Source organism: Ambystoma mexicanum, chromosome 6p, assembly GCF_040938575.1.
Source record: "Ambystoma mexicanum isolate Mex_15411 chromosome 6p, UKY_AmexF1_1, whole genome shotgun sequence".
Taxonomy (NCBI): domain Eukaryota; kingdom Metazoa; phylum Chordata; class Amphibia; order Caudata; family Ambystomatidae; genus Ambystoma; species Ambystoma mexicanum.
In genome coordinates this window covers 1282572855-1282590632 of record NC_090935.1, presented here as the reverse complement: position 1 = coordinate 1282590632, position 17778 = coordinate 1282572855, and the positions used below count along the sequence as shown (strand labels likewise).

Here is a 17778-nt window from a genome sequence, read left to right as displayed (position 1 = left end):
CTGAGCCTTTTGTATTGAAATAATCCGAGGTGGGTGACGAACGTGGTGATATATCTTGATTCGGCTGCAATTTCGATCTGGTGATAGCCTTTCGTCAGGTCCAGTTTTGAGAAAACCCTTGATCCGTGTAGGAGGTGGATCATATCTGTGATCCTGGGCGCCTGGTGTCTCTCTCTCTCGATGGCGGTGTTTGCCCTGCGCATGTCGACACACAGGCGGATGGACCCGTCCGGTGACTTTTTGGGGACTGGGACGATGGGTGAAACCCATGGGGTGGGCCCCGAAACAGGTTCAATGACGTCCATCTTGATCAGTTTATCAAGTTCTTCTTCCACTTGTCTTTGAATGTTAAATGGAATGCCGTGGTAGTGTTGGGCTACTGGTTTAATGAGTGGGTCTATGTGCAGGTGTACTTTCCGGTGTTTTAGTTTTCCTAGGCCGTGGAATAATTTAGGGAAGGTCTGTTCAATTAACTCCGGTTTGGCAAAGTACTTGTGGGCCATCAGCTGATAGAGAATGTGTACCAGGCCCATCTCCACGGCGGTCCTGAAGCTTAGGATGCAGCCACTGTCGGCTTCCGTTTTGAGGATGTGCAGTGGGATTCTCGCGGAGTGGTCTTTGTGAGTGCACCACGCTGTTATGGTGCCTTTGCACGGTAGAGGCGTTGTGGATCCATATGGGTAAATGTCTATGTCGGCCTTCTTGATTTTGGGAGGTGGAGTCAGTGCTTCATAGGTTTGTTCGTTTATAATATTCACTGTGGCCCCGGTGTCTATGAGGAACTTCACTGGCGTGTAGTTTACATGTAATGTGAGTATGGGACTGTGCTGTGTGGCTGTCGTGTTAGTCTTGACGGCCCACACATAGCCCTTTTTCCTCTGGTTGTCCCCTGAGGATGGGGTGTCGCTGCTGGTGGGGGATCGCGTTTCTATGTAGCGGACATAGCGTCGTCTGTGGGAGTGTCGCGTGTCCTCTGACGAGCGCCTGTCGTCCCGGGAGTAGTGGCTGGATCTGCTGCTGTCCTCTCTTTTTGCCGGCTTCCTGACGCTCTCTCCTCTGGGTTTGGGTGGGCTCTGCCGGCTATATCGGCATCTGTCTTTTGTTCGGGGCTTGTCCTGTGTCGTTACTGGGGCGTTCTTGCACGTGGCCCTGAAGTGGTCCATGCCTCCGCATGCAGCACATTGTTGTCCCTGGGCCGGGCAGTTCCCGGCGTGCGGATATTTGTGACCGCATTTGTAGCAGGTGGCCTCTGTGCGCCTCCCTCCCTGGCTGGGGCTTGTGTAGAGCTTGTTGACGGATTCTGCGGGCTCTCCTGGCTGTTGTATGGAGACTTTCCCCAGGTTGTCCAGTTGTGAATCAACCGCGGCCTCCATGCGAGCCAGTGCTAGGATCTCTTCGAGTGACCTTTGTTTTTGCAAGAGTTGTTTGCGGAAAGGTTGCGAGAGGCAACCTGCGATCACCTGCGGTCTGAGCACTTCTTCGTTCGAGTATCTGTGGAATTTGCAGTGTTTTAGTTTTATGCGCAGGCGCATCACAAAATTGTCGATGGATTCGCCCTTTTCTTGCCTGGTTGTGTGGAATACGTGACTTTCATAGTCGACGTTTGTGTGCGGAGCGAAGTATTCGGATAGTTTGGCATGGAGTTCGCCGTTTGTTACTGTGTCAACGTCGAGTAGCTCTCCGGCTATGTCCCTCACTGCTGGCCCAACTGCCATGAACAGCGTGTTCTTCGATCTTGCGTCATCAGTTAGCCCTATGGCTCCCGTGTAGAATTTGAAGTCCCTGAGCCATATCGTCCACCGGGGCCCCAGATTTGATGTGTCTCTAATTTCAAATGGGTTTGGCATGTGCATCACCTGCGCTGCTCCTCCTTCCGTGTGAGGGGGCAGATTGTTGCCTTGAGTGTCATCGCCACCTCCTGGCGAGGCTGCTGCGGTGCTTGCCCCTCCTGTGGATGAGGCAGGCGTGCTTGCGGTGTCCGACATCTTGATCCGCTTATCGCCGACCGGCGTGCCTCTGACGGTGGGGTTGTTCCCGCTCCCCTGCTGTGGGCTGTGTCTGCCCGTGTGGTGCACAGATTCTCAGTGCGTGGTCCGACGCCGCGCTCGGACGCTGGCTCCTTCCCGCCGTCACGCGTTGTGGAGGTGCGCCGGCGCGCCGAGCCGCACGATTGCGGACCTCACCACGGCACTCGTGGGCCGTATAGCCTCGTCGCCATTGTCGAGCCTGCGACCTGTATAAGGCGCAGCGCGTGCGCGGGCCTCGCGGCAATGTTACGCGGGAGCCGGGGGTGCATACAACCTTCCTTTATTTGACATACGCGGCAACTGCCGAACTCCCATCCCGCCCCTCCCCTTCCCCTGACGTCACGTCCAGGACGTCATCACGTTACGGCCGCAACGGCGGCCGGCCCCCCACACAACGATGCGGGTGGGCTGACAGGTACGAGAGTAGGGAGAGCAGCAAGGCCAGGCCAAGACGCTCCTTGCATCCCTGCGCCTCTGTCCCGTGAATAACTTCGGCAGCCCCGCAGGGTTGCAAGACAGGAAGTGTGGCAACAGAGGCCAGACTGGCTTGACTGTTAGGTACAGATGGGTGTTTCTTTTGGTAGGTCAACTGGGTGGGCATGCTCGAGATGAAGTGAGTTGAAAGGCAATCCTTCATTTGGAAGGACACGGTGTTCACTCTGCCTGGTTGCTTGAAGGCCGAATGTTGCCCTCTGGTCACTGTTTAGCCCACACGCGTTCTAAGAAGTGTTGCTGTTGTCGGTATGCGTGTGTGGGCAGTGGTCACTGAAAGTGTGAGAGGAGAAAGTCCCCAGTAACTTCCCCCGTCTCTCTCGCTCTAGGGATCGCCCTGAGCGGGCTGGGGACTGGGAGCATAGCATCCTTCCTCCGCTGCCTCCGGTCCTTTCTCCTGCTTCGCCAGCCATCAAGTGGCTCTTGAAGGAAATGCAGGTGCGGTGGGCGGCGCTGCCGGGGCTTCTGCTGCGCTGAGCCAGTGTGTGTGTGTGTGTGTGTGTGTGTGTGTGTATCGAGCCGAGCTCTGCCTCCTCTCCGGGCCCCCAGCTTCACCGTGACAGCATCCCGTGCTGCCTCCGCCAGCCTGCTACCTAGGCATCCTCTCCCCCTCCCTCCCTCTCACCCGCCTTCCCTCCGCCCATCATTCCCTCACGCTCCCCGTCCTTTCTCTCTCGGGCTGCCAGCCTAATCGGAGCGCAGGTACCGCTCGCCGCCGAGCACTCGCTGCCGAGCCCATCACTCACTCTCCTCGGGCCGGCCCGGACACCAGGCTTCTGAGGAGAAGTGGACAGCCAGCGTCCGCCGTGAACCCCCTCCATCTCTGGCCCGTTTCACCTGTCCCGAGCCCGGACTGTGCCTGTGGATAGCGCCCGTTGCCCTGACTGCTAGGGGCGGAAGGCGACACTCCCCGGAGACCCCCCAGAGGTCCCGACCGGCCGCCCAGTAAGTAACCTCTGCCTTCTCGCCTTGGATTGTTTAGCACGCACTACTTCTGTTGGTGGTCAGGCTGGGTGACTGCGTGGGCTGCTAGAGGAAACTTGAAATCTGACTCTGTGCAACTTGGAGCTGTCGCTGGGTGCAGAACGCGAGGCTTTTGTTCTCCTTTTAATGGGATTTCGCTATTGATTCGAGAAGGCTTAGTGCATGTTCGCAGTTGTGCCAGCTGTGCGTTATTCTGGCGTTACGGTGGCTATTCTGTCGGGGATCTTAGTGAAGCGCACCCGAGCCACCCCCTGTTAGCCCGTTCCTGTGAGCATGCCTTTCATGGCATCGCAGACATGCCGGATTTTGGGATGGATGGATGGATGCAATCTTTGCTTACTGTGTAGCGTGATTACTTTGAGCCGCTGGGCATGTTGTCACTTGGAGCAGCGTGGTTATCGTGCTCGGGGTACTGACAATTAGAGCCATCAACTGTCTGCGAGTTTACACACACAAACAGACACACACACACTTATCTTGTGACTGTCAATGGGTTCACCCGCCCTGGCTCCCATCGGCCCTGCCGCCATGTATTCAAGCGAATCCAAGTACCCACCTGCCACCTATCACCTGTCACGCCACCGTGTGTCCATGCACCTCACTCTGTCTACCAAGTAAGCCGCCTTCCCGGCTGTCAGGGGATCTGCCTGCAGAATAGAAGGCAGTCACCTGTTTGTCTATTAGCCCATCCATCCACGCATTCACCCACGAGACACTTAAAAACCAAAATAACAAACCCGCTCACACATTCCGCGTCGCGTATCCATAACGACGTTTAGAGAGCTACGAAGAACTCGCAAAGCTGGCAGACGAGGCAAGCGAAACTGCCCAGGATCACAGCCAGGCTGCTCATTTAAGGAAGCCAGTAATAAAACCAAAGCTAACTGGCTATATGGGTATGCATGCATTGTATGCATGAGTGTGTGTGTATGTTTGCATCTATCAATCCATGTACGCATTCACGCGTCCATTAATCCACCCACGCGTCCATTCAACAAAACTTCTTTTTTTAAAAATCATTCTGGCTGCAGCACGCCGTAGCCATCGCCTTGCCGTGTACCGTACACACATATCAACATGAAAGAAAGGACAGGCGATGGCTCGGTGACAGGCATTGCGGAGTATGTCTCCGTCTCTGGCAGAAGCAGGGCTGGTGACAGGTACAGAGAGGTTTTCCTTGCCAATTTATCGAAAGGGTTGTCATCAAAACTTTTGCGAGCGCTGCCTCCCCTGGGACCGCGCGTGTACCATAGTCATCAGTTAATGCGTCGCTGGTAGGACGAAAAGCCAGTGCTCAGCAATAACTTGGAGCTGACTGATTTTTTTTTTCTTCTTGTGAAACAACAAAATTGGGTCAGTAAGCAGTGTTATTAATGAATAATTCTGCGTTCGTGGCGGAGGACAGCATCCTAATTGGAAACCCCATGTTACGCGTGCGCCGCAAGAGGAGGAGCTCACTCATTTTGTGGTATAACGACTACTTCCTTGTCTTTTTAGTGGTTATAATTTGTGCGTGCGATCAGTTTAGTTTCTTCTGAATGATATGTCCACGTACTGAGTAACAGTGCAAGGCACGCGTTTAACTGTACAATAACATTTCTTTCGCTACCAATTGGTAACCCGCGCCGTTTAGGACGTTGGCTTGATAACGCGAGGTTACACAAGCGAAGATGTGTTTGGCTTCACTTAAAACGAGTTCTTCTCTTCACACCACACCCATCAAGAGTCAGATCCTCGCCAGTCTCTACTGGACGTGGCACTGGCCCTGCTCCCCATATATTGTGGTGAGCTGGAAGTCGGGGGAGGGGGGGTCTTGTAGTCTTTTAGCGAGAGTCCCTCTTGTAGATGTCTCTGCAGGCGATGGAAAGGAAGTTCCACCAGGTGAACCGTGTTAGGGCATTATGTTAGGCAAACGGACAGAATCAGGGATGCTTCTATCCAGGTGACACACTGTTCCCCCAAATCTAGGAGCACACCAAACCCTTATATATTGTCATGAGAGGCCATTCTTCCAAGTCCCATCACAATATGTCACGGTCAGGGCCGGCCTAAGCGGCAGCAGCATCCTAGGCGACAAAACAAACATGTGGCACCTCCCACCGCGTGCCCTTGGTCATGTGTGGGGGGGGGGTGTCAAATGTTTCAATAGGCACTGATGCGAACACACCAGCACCCTATTGTTATTAGATGTGCGGGCTCATTTAGTTTCAATATGGCGCCTGCCGCACCTTCGGCCACCACGCCAGCTTGGGGAGACTTTGAAAGACTCCCCCGATCTGGTGTGTTCGGGGGGGCTTAATGGCACCACAGGCGGCCGCCCGGGCGGCCATGCCTTAAGGCCGGCCCTGGTCACAGCACACACTTTATTATGATGAGCTTAGTGTGAAAGATTTAAGAGAAAAAGCGTAGCTCAAACAGCACAGGCCCATTTTATATGTAATAAACAGCTCCTTTCTGTATGCCAGTCAAACACAATCACACACACAAATACACACGCACATACATGTGCGCAGACATGCAAGCATAAAGCATAAATGACACACAACATGCTCTCTCTCACAGTGCTGTCTTATAGACATTGGCCTAATTTCGAGTTTGGCTTTTACAGTTAACTGTTGGTCAAAACTCACCTGGTTAAAAGCGGCAGGATGGCAATGTTAATCCCCATTTTCGTGGTCCATATGATATGATACGTTATTTATAACATGCTTAATACCCAGAGGTTTCTAAGCGCAGATCCGGGGATCGAACTTGTGTTGCTTCCTATCATTTTGCTTCGAAGGTGAGCAGGTTGACCCTGAGCTATCCTCCCGAGACATATGATTCCATGGGGGATTTTAGAGGATTTACCCTGGGTAGTAATTCCGACACAGACATGTCTGCACGTGCTACCATTAGTACAGATGAAATCCCTCCAGACAAGGCTGGAATTACCTCCTCTGAATGATTGCCAAACTCATACAATGGTGGGGCGTTAAGATTGGTGGTTATCCCGTCGCTGTCAATTTCTTTACCATAACACCATACACATAATGAGCTCCATTGTGCGTATAGATTGCGGTGCCTCTTTTCTTTTAATACAGCTCACATTCACAATCTGTCACTGTTCATTGATCAAGGCCTAAAAATACCAACAATTTCGGTCACCCATCTATGTATGATCTAGCTGAGTATTTTGAGTGCACACTGCAGCAGGAAGTTGTTTCTGGATACTCCCAAGGGGTGAAACAAAGTGGTAGACATGCAGAGCATTGCTTATTAGAGCTGTGTATAAGCTGTTTGATTGTGATGTGGACTGCCCACTACACTCTGTGTTTCCTTGATTATCCCTGCACTCTGTGAGTTCATAGTTTGGTGACTCCTATACTGTAATTGTGAGTTTGTGCGTTTTTGATCCGTGGAATCTGGGACTCATAGCTTGTTGTCATTCATACTTTGCCGCCTGATTGTGTGCTTATGATAAACTGTCCCTTACACTCTTAGGGGCCGATTCATGGAAAAGAATGCATTAATCTCGCAAGGGCCGCGTGCCGAGAACGACACTGCGCAAGCCTGCGTGCAGAACAGAAAATGCACGCCCCCGCCATATTCATGGAATTTACAGGGCAAAGTAACGGTATAAACAAGCAGCAGACAGAACGCTCCAAAATGCCCCCACGCAAACCAAAAACAGCCTGTACAGCTAACTTTGTGTGCTCCCCCAGGTGCGAATACACACCCCCTTCAAACAGTGCATGGGGTCCCCCGCAAGTGGGCCTGCATCTCGAGGACCCTGTACGGGGTTACCCGTAACTGTTACCGGCATCGTGACAACATGCGCATGATGTATCGTAACTCAGGTAAAACTCAGAAAATCTGTGTGCAAACTCCCGTAAACCGTTGCTGCTCCACAATACGCTGTGTATGCACAAACCTAAGTTTGATCGGATTTCGGCTGCTTACATGCACCCCTAAATCCAACATGCAAGCTCACCTATGTGCTGCGATTGCTATGGGCAAGTGTACTTATGCCTGTCTCCGGGTGGCGGAGAGATGGAGGGATTTGGTGGGCATTTCTCAGGCGGGAGGTTGCTTGGTCACATCCATGAATACACTTTATCGTGCGCATTTGTGGGCATCCTATGGACTGCCCGTAGCCTGTCCCTAGTTATGGCTATTTTATCCCTTGTTCTTCCTCATTTTCTGAGTTCCTCCCCCTACTCCACCCTCTGCGCAGTGTCTCGCTCAAGGCACTCGAACACTTGCAGAGACATGCCGAGACTGTGCAAAGTCCACCCAAGTTAGGAAAAAGTGCTGCACAGTTGATTACATGAATCGACAAACAGGGTTTCGAATGCAGAGTGGCGGACAAATTCCTGATTTTCCACGCAAATAATTCCATGAATCGGCCCCTTATTGTGAGCGCAAACTTTGTGTATGCACAACAAAGCCCGGGATGTATTCTATGTAGCCTATAAGAACCAAATGTGCTACAGAGGGAAGTTTGCCAAAGCTTATCATTACAAAATATGCATTTAGAAATGAGAAAACAAATATTTTAACCTCTTTTGTGTGTCTTTCTGGGAAAAAAAAAATGATATGTTGCTCTGCATTATCCTGTACTCTGATGATGTGCTCATGCCTTGTTGCCCCTGACACCTGATAGTAAGGCCATGCCTTTGCCGATCCTATACTCTGACAAGAAGCTCATTCTTATTTGTCATCTGCACTCCAATCATGATCATAAGTTTAAGCGCCGTTGTGTTATACGCAGTGATTATGGTCTTGTATGTCTATGTGCTCTTATTGGGAGGTCATGCGTTGACCTAGCCTTTACTCTAAGTGTGCGCTGATGCAGTGCTCTTCCTGCACCCTACATGTGGGATTATGCTTTTTGCCCCATATAATCGGAATATTTGCTCACGCTTCTTTGTCCTCTGAACTGAAATTAGGACCTCATGCTTTATTATGCAGCACGCTCTTTGTGTTCATACTTTGGTACCCCAGCACAGTCTTATTTGTCTCGCTGTGTCTTCTCTTCTTTCAGGTTGTCACATTATTTGTTGTATACCGTTTATATTTGAATGCTTTGCTATCCTTTGCGTCCTGATTATGAGCTAATTCTTTCTGGTAGGCACTTAGCACTGATTATGTGTCATGATGTATTGTCCCATGCACTCTGATTTTGATCACATCCTTTACTGTAAACCAATAGAACTAATTATGTATTGTGTTTTATTGTCCCTTGCAATCTTATTGGGAACTCATGTTTTGTTGTATACCTTTTGCACTGATTTTGTGATCATGCCTCGTTGTCCCCTGCCCTCTGATTGCGAGTTCATCCTTTGTTGAATACACTTATATTGATGATTTGCTCATGCTTTATTATCCATTGCTTTTTAAGAAAACCTTTTCTGTATCCCCTTAATTGCCCCTTGCATTTTGCCTGTGAACCTATCCATTGTTGTATACCGTTTGCCGTAATCCTCTAATAATGCTAATGCATTGTCCCCTGTACTATGTTTTAGAGCTTATGCTTTTTTATACCCTATACTCTGACAATGAGCTCATATGGTATTGTTTCCTGCACTGTGATTGTGAGCTCATGTTTTGGTGTACACTCTTTACACTGACGATGTGTTTATGTTATATTGTTCCCTCCACTTTGCTTGTCAACTTATGCTTTGTTGTACCCTATAAATTGATAAGGAGCCTATGCATTATTGTCTCCTCCACTCGGATTGTGAGCTCATGCTTTGTTATATACCCTTTACACTGATGTTGTGATCATGCCTTGTTTCCCCCTGCACACTGGTTGTGCGTTTATGCTTTTTTGCATACCCTTTTCACTGATTTTATGACCATGCCTTGTTTCCCCCTGCACACTGGTTGTGAGCTCATGCTTTTTTGTATACTCTTTACACTGATTTTATGACCATGCCTTGTTTCCCCCTGCACACTGGTTGTGAGCTCATGCTTTTTTTGTATACCCTTTACACTGATTTTACGATCATGCCTTGTTTCCCCCTGCACACTGGTTGTGCGTTTATGCTTTTTTGCATACCCTTTTCACTGATTTTATGACCATGCCTTGTTTCCCCCTGCACACTGGTTGTGAGCTCATGCTTTTTTGTATACTCTTTACACTGATTTTATGACCATGCCTTGTTTCCCCCTGCACACTGGTTCTGAGCTCATGCTTTTTTGTATACCCTTTACACTGATTTTACTATCATGCCTTGTTTCACCCTGCACACTGGCTGTGCGTTTATGCTTTTTTGTATACCCTTTTCACTGATGTTATGACCATGCCTTGTTTCCCCCTGCACACTGGTTGTGATCTCATGCTTTTTTGTATACCCTTTACACTGATTTTACTATCATGCCTTGTTTCACCCTGCACACTGGCTGTGCGTTTATGCTTTTTTATATACCCTTTTCACTGATGTTATGACCATGCCTTGTTTCCCCCTGCACACTGGTTGTGAGCTCATGCTTTTTTGTATACCCTTTACACTGATGTTGTGATCCTGCCTTGGTATCCCTTGCACTCTGATTGTGAGTGCAAACTTTTTTGTATGCACGTATGTTGATTATTTGATCATGCTTGATTACCCATTGCTCTATGATTGTGAGGAGAACCTTTGTTGTATTCCCTTTACATTGCATATGTGCTCATCCTTCATTGCCCCTTGCATTTTTCTTTTGAATGTATCCATGTTGTATACCCTTTTCAGCAATCCATTAATCATGCTAATGCATTGTCCCCTGTACTATGTTTTCGAGTTTATGCTTTTTTAAACCCTATACACTATTGTTTCCTATACTCTGATTATGAGCTCATATGCTATTGTTTCCTATACTCTGATTATGAGCTCATATGCTATTGTTTCCTATACTCTGATTATGAGCTCACATGCTATTGTTTCCTATACTCTGATTATGAGCTCACATGCTATTGTTTCCTATACTCGGTTTATGAGCTCATATGTTATTGTTTCCTGCACTCGGATTATGAGCTCATATGTTATTGTTTCCTGCCCTCAGATTATGAGCTCATGTGTTATTGTTTTGTGCACTCGGATTGTGAGCTCATGCTTTGTTATGTACCCTTTACACTGATTTTGTGATCATGCTTTTTCCCCCCAGCACTCTGATTGTGTGCTCATGCTTCGTTGTATACCACTTACACTGATTTTGCGATCAAAACTTGTTTTCACTTGCATGCTGGCTGCAAGTTCACTTTTTTTTGTACACTCTTTACATTGATTTTGTTATCATGCCTTGTTGACCTCTGCTCTCTGATTGTGAGTGCGTTCTTTTTTGTATACACTTATGTTGATTATTAGATCATGCTTGATTACCCATTGCTCTCGGATTGTGAGGAAATCCTTCGTTGTATTCCCTTTACATTGCTTATGTGCTCATCCTTCATTGCCCCTTGCATTGTTCTTGTTAATGTATCCATTGTTTTATACCCTTTGCAGCACTCCATTAATAATTCTAATTTATTGTCCCCTGTACTCTATTTGTGAGCTTGTGCTTTTTAAAACCATATACTCCGATTATGAGCTCATATATGATTATTTCCTGCACTCGGATTATGAGTTTATATGCTATTGTTTCCTACACTTCGATTGTGAGCTATTTTTTGTTTTGTTTTATGCACTTTACACTGACTATGTGTTTGTGTTATATTATCCCCTCCACTTTGCCAATCAGCTTATGCTTTGTTGTGCCCTATACTTTGATAAGGAGTTCATGCATTATTGTCTTCTGCACTCGGATTGTGAGCTCATGCTTTATTTATTTATTTATTTAACATTTGTCGAGCGCTCCAAACCCTTAGGCATCTAGGCTTTCTTACATAGTCTTTACACTCATTATACGATTATGCTATATTGTCACGCCCTCTGATTGTTAACCCTTTCATTATTATATACCCTTTACACTGATTATGTGCTTATACTTCATTTTTCACTGTACCCTACCTCTGAGCTCATGATTTGGCAGGCAACCACCCAGTTTGGGCACCGATGACTAGGAAGCCATGGTTTCAGGACGTTGGGTAATAAAGCAATGCCTGTTTTAAGGAATTCGAGCTGACATATATTCCATCCCGGGCATAATTATGTTTCATTGCTCGCTAAGATGTCCCGAGTGCACATTCCTGAAGTATAGAGGCAAACATCTCATAAATAACCATTGCACGAACCATTTCCATCACTGAAAACTGTCGCATTCGGACAGGGCAGGTCCTCATCAAGAGTTTGGCGGTAGCCCTTAAATGCAGTGGTAGCGCTGTTACTGCCGCATTTAAGAGCCCGCGAAATCATGGCTTCGGCTGATTTCCCTCCACCTCTCAGCTGGGGGGAAATCTGCTGAAAATTTGCCGATTTTTGGTGCTTTTACCGGTGGCAGGAAATCCGCTGGCGGTAAAAGCATGAAATTTCCCCATTGAGCCCAATGGGGAATGGGGAATTCCCAAATGGGCTCAATGGGGAATGTGCAATACCTGTACCGCCAAACCTGTGATCCGGCGCAAATAGTGCCAGTGGGTTTGACGGTAGGGCTAATAACGCCAGCGCTGTTAGCACCGGCGTTACTGCCCAACTCGTGATGAGGCCCGTTGTATTTTGTAGAGGATCTTGAAACAAACCTACCTTTCCACCCGAGCCCGCTGCTGCGGCCTCTGGGAACTCACGCCACTAAAGTGCTGCCTGCAGCAGTGGTGTGCTTTATTATGCAACTGTTCTTGTTATTCAGATCAGATAATGGCCCGATGAAAAACATAAGCCGTCTCCAGGGAATGCATGATTAATTTCTATAACGTGTGCTTACTGCAGGACTTCCTGCTAATAAGGCATACCTGTGTCTGCTTACTACTGCACTCGGTTGTGGCAATTCTGCTTCTCTGTTGTTTTAATGTTAACATCAAAATAACTCTTGCTGCTGTCTACACGATGTACTCCGGTGAGGTGACCTCATTTGACTTGGCATACCTAGAATGGCTTTAAATACGACTGTGACTTGCGTGTGGAATTTTAAGATCTTTGTTTTGTGTTGCACTCTCAACATTCCCTTTATATCCATGGGTGTAATTTTAGGGTGGGACACGGGTTTTTGCCCCCCCCCAACATTTGTGGCATACCATTTTGTCTCCCTCATTTGGCAGGGGCCCCTTTCCTTTAGATGCCATGTCCCCCGAACATGTTCAGGTAAGTTACTCCACTGTTTATATTTAAGGTCAATCATGTCGACTTGAAGAGGCCACAATTGGAATAGATTATCTCAAGTTATGGTGTCTTTAAAATGCTTGAAAAAGGCCCTTCCACCTGAAATGTGAAAGCTGAATTAGCCATTTCATCCAATCACAAACACCCAGTAGCCAACACTGGAAGTTCACCACCAGTTCAGGGCCAGATGGGCAATGAATTGTGGGTATTCACATTATCTCAAGCGTCAAACCTTTTTTCCAGGAACATGTCTGTGTCTATAGGGCATTGCTATTTTATACACAACATTTTTCAACTCAATGGGCCTCATTCCGAGTATGGCGTTAAGGGATAGCGGCCACCGCTAACGAGAGCGGTGGCGGTAATCCCTTACCGCCATACTCCGAGTTCCCTTAGCGCCATGGTGCTTTTAACACCTGCTTTTAGCAGGCGTTAAATACCATGGCGCTAAGGGACCTTGATGTTAATTACGCCACCGTAATTTACGGTGGCGTAATTGACGCCTTCCCCACTCCCATTATGCCCTATGGGGCGAGAATGGGAATGGGGAAGGGTAAATGGGGATTGGGGAATTACCGCCCCGCCAACCTTGGAATGGGGCGGTAATTCCGCCAACCACCAAGGCGCTGCCGGTCCGGGTACGGCGTCAACCAAGGCGTTAATAGCGCCATTGGTTAGCGCCGTACTCGGAATGAGGCCCAATAACCCTCTTTTCCCAGTTCGTTCTCACGATGTACTTTCTTTCTGACCACATCTTGTGATTTTCCATTCGGAATCCTGTGACATGATAACAATCTGATTAAAAAAAGGCTCTTCAGCCCCCTCCAAATTTCCCAACTAACCATTGGGTCCTATTTCACACTTGTACCCCTACCCTGTTGTGAAAGCACTTTCATTTTGATATATTTTCAAGTTTACCTTCACGCAGGTTCACTGCAGGATTAGTTTTCATTGAGTAAAAAGAAAATGGCGTCTTTGAAAAGCCGCACTTCTGCAATGCGCAATAGAAGATATGTGGGTATATTGTTTGTGCCGGTATTTTGCGTAAACGAATGCAGGAACAGGGATTAGCCTTAAGGACTTTGAGCAACACTATGTGCTTCAGCAACGTGAAAATACAATGCGACGAGAACACTTTAAATGAAGACTTACCAGTGCTTAACGCCATTGCTAGATGACAAGACTTGCTTTGAGGACGACCTAGCGGGCAAAACTAGAGACGGCTGTTATGTGTGCTAAGCTAACAATAAATAGCATTGAGCATAACTCATGTGTTGGATTATGCAAATTCTATAATGACTGGAAAATTTGATTGCTTAATTATCTAGGTGTAGCACTAGATACCGGTACAATCAGTATAGCCACTTGCCTCTTGATCAGAGGTGACAGGGAACCCCTCTAAGTGCCGAAACTGCTGCTGACCTTTATTGACTAACGGCCCTAGCCCACTGACCAGCAGTTCAAATCCCTGCACTAACCACTAACCAAAATAGAAGATACATACATGTTTTTGGGACCAGAGGCACACCGTTCTCCATAACATGTTTTATAAACTACTGGATGGAGTTACATCAAATAAAAAAAAAGGCATAACTGCAACACCTTGGGCCAAACTTGATTCTGATTTGGTGCAAATTCGAGTGTCTTTCGTTATGTGCATGCTCAGTGGAAGTACACTTTTTCTTTATAGGAAATTGGTGGAAGTAGGAGGAAGACATATTTATTTCCATGATGATGTACATTTTGATGTAAATTTTGGAACAGTCTGTGCAGAGCAGCTTTGTAGAACATTTATACCAGATCAGTCCTGAGAGCCACAGCTTACTAACAATAGAATTTTTGGAAAAGTCAACACAAATTGGTTTTTACCTTAGTTATAGGACAGAAACTCCATCCTAAACATGTATATATGTTAGCTAAGGCAGAGTTAAGATGATCCAATTAATTGCAATCTAACCCGTGACATTTGGCAGGTTGGATATTCACAACCATTTTAATTTGCGGTCCCCCTGCAGGTGTCACCTACAACACTTGGACAAAAGAAAATTCTAATGGACTATAACTTAAAGATCAGACAAATGGAAAGACAATCTAATAACTCTATGAAAAAGGAGTTTTTGGACTGTTATTATTTTTCAGTGTCTGGTGAGTCTGAAAGAAACATATGGTTTTACCGCCCATGAATAGCTGTGTCCTATAATACATGTGTTTGATATGGTCTGACTTCCAAGAAATACTGTTAGTTATTCTGAAGAAGGCTTATGCTTTGGTCTGTGTGAATTTAAGCATTGTGTTATGTTTATATAATGTGTTTACGACTCTATGACAGTGTACTTACCCCTGAGACTTAACATGCCTAATTGTATTTACAATAAACCTTTGCTTTCTATAATACTTCTGGTTGGAAGTGTGTCTGTTGAACCGTTGGTATACCACACATTCCTTGTACCTCCCTACAGCCCCCTCGTAACATATGCCTGGCTTCTCTGTCTACGCTATCATATGCTCAGGTGGTACAACCTTACATTAAGAGTGGAGTCTTGTATTGTCTCAGTTAAATGGGTTTACTAAGTCCTTATTTGGACTTCTGAGAAACAGACCTAACGGTTGCATAGTGGGTAAATTCCTTTTGTGAAACTATGTGCTATGAGTTTTGATCCATTACTTCCCTCTCAACAATATTGCCAGTTCTTAGGTTAATTTGTTTGTTTGTTTGTTTTTATTATTTATATTGCACACCTGACCCAGAGGTATTCTCCTTTACCCATCACCCACCCATGATCTGCCAATGTCAAATTATTACAAAGAAGTATTATGTGCTACATATGCAATCATAATACTTCTTCTGTGAAGTGCATTTTACCTTGACATGGGTGGTGTTAAGACGTCTTATATTTCTCACCCGGATGATCGAGGAATTTTCCACAGTCTAACAAGGGGCACAGTGCTTGTGAACAGCATGGAAATAAGGTGAAATGCTTACTATAGTTCGATCCACTGTACAGAACAAAGTGAACCACAGTTACAATCAAGATAGAGTACTTGTTGTTTGGAGAGGAAATATGTTAGACTTGTGCTGCTTCTAAAACTGCAATTAGGAGTGAGTTTGCACTCCTGCTCACATGTAGCCTTGGTATATTGGAGTAACTTCCAGAAGCCTATGGGCTTATCCCATTGAAACATGCTCCGTGGATCTGGCCCTTTGTTTCTAATTGACCTATTCCAGTGGATCTGCTGGTTGACTAAGCCTCAGTGTTTGTTGACCGCCAAGTATGGTTGAGCTTTTGGTGGTATGCATGTGTTAGTATGATGATCCAAAGAAGCAGCACGTTTATCTAAATAAGCGTTTTTAGGACACTATAACTAGCTTTATTCCAATGTTTTTGGAGCAAAAGGAGACGCAACTGCACATTTCCAAAGATAAGCAGGAAGTGAAAAGCAAACTACATGTCTTGAACCACCCTGTGCAATAATTGTTGCGAGCAGTACACAATAATATTCATGTCCTTCCATGAATCCTCATGATACACTTTTTTAAAGAGGCAGAAGTGGTTCAGGAAGACCAAACCTTCTACAGGAGAAAGAAAGACCTGAAGCTAACAGAAGGCGTAAGGCAGTGGGGGAGGTATTACCTCAACATCTGGCAAAGATCAAAGAACAAAATAAAAAATTAAACTAGGCAGTTGAATAAGCAGCAGCAAAGTCATTCTGCAATACTGACCTACCCAATTTTGCCTGAAATTCTCAGAACCAAACTTTTGCATGATCATTGGAGTTATGATCTGTATTGAAAGCAGAGGCATAGACAGGTGGTTGCTAAAGTATTTGCGGGAGTGGTAGAAAATTGAAATAGGATATATTTGTCATTTTTATTTAAATTCCAAAAGTTCTTTAGGGCATGGTGTAACTGAGCATGCAACACACATACTATGTTTTGTATTTGGGAGAGAGGAGCACATCCCACTGACCAACTTGCTTGCGGTTAGACAACAAAATATTTTGTTTGTGGGAAGAGATCACATTAAGTATCTGTAGCTATGTGTACTGTACACTATATAGAATATGGCTTTGCTACTCAGGAGGAGAGCGCTCCAATGAACTCCTTACATGACATTCCTTTTCAAACATTTTGAGAAGCATATAATCCCATAGTGGACTCGAGCCACAAGGTGACATTCAGGGGCTTTAACTGATTTTGCATTACAAAGTCCAACACAATTTTGACACGGAGGTGAGAGTTTTGTCAGGATCAACAAAGTGAAAGTGAGTTTTGCTGAACTACTGAGTCCACGATTCAGTTCTACTTGAAAGGTTGGTGAGATGGAGTGTTCTCCCAGGGTCACAAATTAAGTATGGTGAAATACAAATAGTGAACAATACATGGAAAAAGAGCCAGCGATACTGACTTGTGAGATAGAACATAAAAATTATAAACTAGTCAATAATTATAAGTATTGTTTGAGAAACATTTATGTTTTTTAGTGCTGGACATTACTAATGCATCTCTATGCACACATACTTTCTTACTCGAGGGTTATGATATGATATTTTATTTATTTAGCGCATATACACAATGTGTTTCAAAGAGCTTCATGGCAAAGGAGGGAACAAGGGAAAATACAATGACATTCTTACAGGCCATGAACAACAAGAATTGGAAATTAACTATCATACTTGGCCTGATGACATTTCAGATAGTGCAAGAGCTAAAACACAGATAGGAAGTAAATTGGAAACAGACAGGCGACTATCGTACTAGGCCTGACGACATTTCTGGTAGAGCCGGAGATTAATAAGAGGTGAAGCAGGGGGAGGAGAAAGGAGGGAAAGGAAAAAAATAAGCGACTATCTCAATATGCGTGACAACATTTCAGATAGTGCTGGGGGGAGGCAAGTAAAGGGAGGAGGGGGGCAGAGACAAACATTTGTTGCTATCATATTAGGTCCAGGGGCAGTTCTAATAGAGCAAGTGCATAGAACAAAGTAAAGGAAGGTGGGAAGAGAGAGAAGGGAGAGGAGGAGAAAACAGAGAATAAAACAGTAGGAAAAAAGCTGTACTT

At 46.1% G+C, this 17778-nt stretch overlaps 1 protein-coding gene across 15 annotated transcripts in view; it reads left to right on the top strand.

Annotated features, from left to right (window-relative positions):
• The first annotated feature begins 3048 nt into the window (after window positions 1-3048).
• The window catches only part of PTPRD (protein tyrosine phosphatase receptor type D), a 4803934-nt gene continuing 4789204 nt past the window's right edge, over window positions 3049-17778 (top strand). For 6 of the 15 annotated variants that reach the window (XM_069625942.1, XM_069625945.1, XM_069625944.1 and 3 more), the window contains exon 1: window positions 3050-3464. The gene's annotated coding sequence lies outside the window, so the exon portion shown is untranslated. Of the gene's footprint in view, window positions 3465-17778 lie in introns of all 15 variants that reach the window. The other 9 variants (XM_069625937.1, XM_069625939.1, XM_069625938.1 and 6 more) reach the window with 2 other exon arrangements.